This window comes from Cavia porcellus, unplaced genomic scaffold, assembly GCF_034190915.1.
Source record: "Cavia porcellus strain 051 isolate PalLab524CR breed Dunkin Hartley unplaced genomic scaffold, mCavPor4.1 scaffold_1, whole genome shotgun sequence".
In the NCBI taxonomy this organism is placed as follows: Eukaryota; Metazoa; Chordata; class Mammalia; order Rodentia; family Caviidae; genus Cavia; species Cavia porcellus.
In genome coordinates, this window is record NW_026947484.1 from 210,834,385 (window position 1) to 210,839,054 (window position 4,670).

Here is a 4,670-nt window from a genome sequence, read left to right on the forward strand (position 1 = left end):
ACTCACCCATGATAAAAGAAATCAGACCAATGTTGATTTAAAGTCACTGAAGTGACCTGAGACCCTGGGAATGTGTTCTGGTTGGCGAAGGCTACTGGGTGTAGGCACTTGTCAAAATTCACCACTGGTTTAACACCTGTGCCCTTCACCGTAGGAGAGGATAAGCCAATCGAGAGAGGAACTAGTGGATGTAACAACCAAACATAGTGTGCGCATTTCTGGGATCCACAAACAACTGCAAGATGTTTTTGAGAAACTTAAATGTAGGCTACTTATTTGGGCGTTTAGAGGGGCTCTAGGGGTACGGATCTTTTGATGTGATAACGGCGGGTGGCCCTATATGAAAGTGCCCACAGATTTAAGATACACATCGTACAGGCCTGAGGCAGAGGACGGGAATGCAGGGCAGGGGACGTTCAGAGGGAGGCCTCCGAGGACACTGGCTGCAGGAGGGAAGCGGGACAGCTGCAGCGGGTCATCTCCCTGTGGCCACCAGCGTCTCCTGAGCCATGAGCCCAAACAGGGATTTACAGGGAGGAAAAGCCTGCAGACTGCTGAAGGCCCAGCAGAAAGACAGGCTGGAGGAGATCAAGCAGCAACTCCTGGATGGTCCCTAATACAGCCCTGGTGAGGACCGGCCCTCCAAACTGGAAGCCTTCAAGAAGAAATACGTGGAGTTCAACCTGAATGGAAATGGAGACATCGATATCATGTCCCTGAAGAGAATGCTGCAGAAATTTGGGGTCCCCAAGACCCACTTAGAGCTAAAGAAATTAATTGGAGAGGTATCTGGTGGCTCTGGGGAGACGTTCAGCTACCTTGACTTTCTCAGAATGATGCTGGGCAAGCGATCTGCCACCCTGAAAATGATCCTGATGTATGAAGAGAAAGAAAGAGAACAGGAGAGGCCAACGGCCCCCCAGCCAAGAAAGCTACCTCTGATTGCTGTAACTGCAGAGTGGGGTGTATGGGGGGGGGGCCTGCGTGGAGGGATTGCAGGGCTTCTAATGACTCCCAACATAGAAAAAGAAGACAAAATCCTGAGCCAAAGTCAAACTAAATTAAATAAATTAATATCCTCCCCTTCCAAAAAAAGAATAAGATACACATCTCCTAAACAGTTCACGAGAATCGATTGCATTATACGTGATGATATGAACAGCTACTTTGAAGAAAAAAGAGACATTATGGTAACATTAATTTCCTGGGGATCAAACTCATAACCTCATGCTTGCCAGGCAGGCGCTTACCCCACTGAGTTAAGTCCCCAACCCTGCTTGCTGTCTTGTTTTTTAAAGTCCAATAATGCTATTTTTTATTCTTTGTTTTGATTGGCTTGTCTGTTTTCTAGTATTTGATTTCAATATGTGTGAGGGTATGGACAGCTATTTTGAAGAGAACAAGAGACATTATGGTAGCCACTGTTAATTTTTCTATTGTCTGGTTTTGAAGGCCTATAATGTTTTCATTCTTCTGTTTTATCAGTTTTATGCTATTTTGTTTTGTTTGAATTCATTGTGTGTGAAGATATAGACAACTATTTCAGAGAAAACAAGAGACATTATAATAGCCACTGTTGATTTTCTGTCTTGCTTTGAAATCTGTGTCACTTGCATTGTTTTCTTCTGATGTTTTGTTCTGTTTTATCCTCTTTAAAAAAAAAAAAAGATACATATACTAAGCATTTAGGGTAAAGCCATGTGATGTCTGGGTTACAACTCTTAAGTAGGAAAAAAGCAAATAAAATAAAAAAGGTCAAATAAAGCGAGTGATAAAATCTTGGTAATCTGGGACCCGCGAAGCAAGGACATGGGAGTTTATAGCTCTTTTGTCTCTTTGTTTTCTCGTATATTTTAAATGTTTCATAATACCCATAACTGTCTTAGGGAAACAAAGAAGTAATACAATCCCTTGCCGTGCAAACAGAGGGCGTTTGGAAGCTCTCAAAGCCACTTTGACTTAGCTGATAGCGACCACTCTCCCTGCTCGGGGTATTGCCCACTTTTTATTAAAATTCAGCATATTCCAAAACCCTAATCACGCCTGGATTGTGCTAGCCTCGTTCATTTCATATTTAAATCCGCAAAGGTTTCTGGAGGAACAGAGGGAGAGCCGTCCTGCTGCGGAGGGGCCGTGTCCACCAGGGGGCGCCGGCGCCGAGCTCCGCGCCGCGCGTGCCGAGCCGGTCATTGTGCAGGCTGCTGCCTAACGGCCTCGCCCCCTGCCCTGGCTTCTTTTTAAGGAACCAGCTCGCCTGCCGGGACAGAACATGCATGGCGTGTTAGCAGTACCTGGAAAATGACTAAGTGGCCCTGCAGGGCGTGTCGCGCCGCGCGTCCCCGCCGGAGGCTGAGACAGGGTGTGGACCCTTCTTTGTCCTGCGCGGCGCCGAGCTGGCCTGCTTGCGTGGACAAGGGCTTGCTGGAGGCCAGGCCGGGGTCCCCGCCACCAGCACGACATCCAGGAACGTGGCCCTGGGTCAGCCCCCGACCTGAGAGGCGAGGGACGCCCGGAAACGCTGCCCCGGGCCACAGCGGAAGTGGGCGTTAGACGACCGCCCGGGCGCAGGCGGCGCCCTAGTGGGGACACGGAGCCCGGGGCGGAGCGTGCAGGCCCCGGGGGGAGGCAGAGCCGGGCGAGGGGACGGGGGACGGGGGTCCAGGCCTCACGGAGAAGGACGGTGACGGACGCGGCCGTCCCCGTGGGGGGACCCGGCTGACCCTCAGGCCGAGCTCGGCGTCCCGGGAGAGGACACAGCAGAGCAGGCGACCGCCAGAGGGAAAGGACGGCAGCGCGCTCGGCTCCCTGCTGCGCGGCCGCAGCCGTCTGTGACACCCGGCGTCCGGCCGCAGGGACGCTCGGCGGGTGCGCCTGACGGGGGACGGGGACAGCGCCCCCTGGGGGCGGCTGCGCTGCGCCCCTCCAGGCGGGGCGCGAGAAACCCAGGCTCCCGCTGCCGCTGCGAGCTCTGCCGTCGGTCTGTCCGGCTCCTCCGGAGGAAGCTCCATCTCCCCCCCAGTCACTGCCCACCCCAAGTGGCTTCGCTTGCCCTCCAGGCCAGGAGGACGAATTCTGTCTCCCAGGAAGAGGGAGGAGGCACAGCACAGGGAACCCCGCGCCCCTCTGTGGACTGCTCTGGACGGACCCCGAGGCCCGAAGCCCGCCTGTGCTGCGGGGGACAGGGATGACCCACCCAAACGCAGGGAGGGGCCGTTTCCAAGTTCTGTTTCCCCAGCCAGGCAGGTGTGTGCGTTCAGGGGCAGAACAGCCAAGGACGGGACTCGCGGGCTCCTCAGAGCTGTTTGCTGTACTCCGATGACCCCACCCCAAAAACCAACAAGTGTGCATCTAGGTTCACACTCAGACTCTGAAGCAAGCATCCACCAGCCTTCACCACAGCTGGACGCTGTGAAAGGGCCAGATGTGTATTTTGGTGTGTGTCTGTTTGCAGGTGTGTCTATTTTGAGGATAAGACTTATGAATAATAACTTTATTAGACGCCTACTGGCCACCAAGGATTTCGTTTTCATACTGAAGCTTCACAATAGCCTAGTATGGAATCTGATTACAGAGCCACTGATTAACCAATCAGTGAGGAGCCAGTCATGAGAATGACGTATGATTCCCTGATCTTTGGAGAAATGCGATGGTTTTAGCAGCTTATTTATTTGCAAAATAAATTTTACAAATTTGCTCCACTTAGCTTTTATGAGATTTCAGTGTCTGTAATTTAGACTAAGCTATGCGTGATAAACAACCTTAATAAGAAAAATATAAATGCATTTCGCCATTTAAACATTTGTAATGAATGGTAATATTTCCAGATGGACAGCTCTAAGGCAAAGATTTTACTAAAAGAAAATACTCGTTTGAGTAACTACTAGAACGTGAAGAATAAGTCTTAAGCTAAATGCAAAGTAAAAATGTAATCATTTCAGTTACAAATTTGTGTACTCTAGTGTGCTTTGATATTTTTCCTTAACTTTTTCTTAAGAACTTATTTACAAAGTATCTACTTGCTAATGCTGAGATTCAGAGAAGTAAAGAAACTTGCTCAAGATCACGCCACGCTGACTATTTTTTCTTTTTTTATACTAGGAACTGAACCCAGGAGCTCTGTTTTTTCCATTTTTTCATATTTTATTTTACTGTGAGACAGGATCTTAGTAAGCCACTAACCTACCCAGATTAGGCTCAAGCTTGCCACCCTCCTGCCTCAGCTTCCCAGAGGGCTAGAACTATAGGACTAGAACATTGCTGCCCCCCACACACTGTATTTTTACTCTCTTTGTCTTCCTCTCACCTCACAAAGTCACACAAGAAATACACTTCTCAGATGAAGAAATAGAAAGAGCAAAAAATATATGGGAAAATGTTCCACATCACTGGTCATTCAAGAAATGTAAATTAAAACAGCACTGAGGTTCCATCTCCCTCTAGAAAGAGTGGTTATTATCAAGAAGTCAGCCAATAACAAATGCTGGCAGGGTGGTGGCAAGAAAGGAATCCTTCCTTCTCCACTGTTGGCGGGAGTGTAGACTGGTGTGACCACTGTGGAACTCGTTGCTGAGACTCCTCAAAAAAATAAAACTAAAGAGTCCATTTGACCCAACTGTTCCTGTTCTTGGCATTTTCCCAAAAGAATTAAAAGCATCATACTATAATGATAT

The 4,670-nt window shown here is 49.1% G+C and overlaps 1 pseudogene; it reads left to right on the forward strand.

Moving 5' to 3' along the window:
* The first annotated feature begins 503 nt into the window (after positions 1-503).
* LOC100730280 (allograft inflammatory factor 1-like) lies at positions 504-2,209 on the forward strand (annotated as a pseudogene).
* The last annotated feature ends 2,461 nt before the right edge of the window (positions 2,210-4,670 follow it).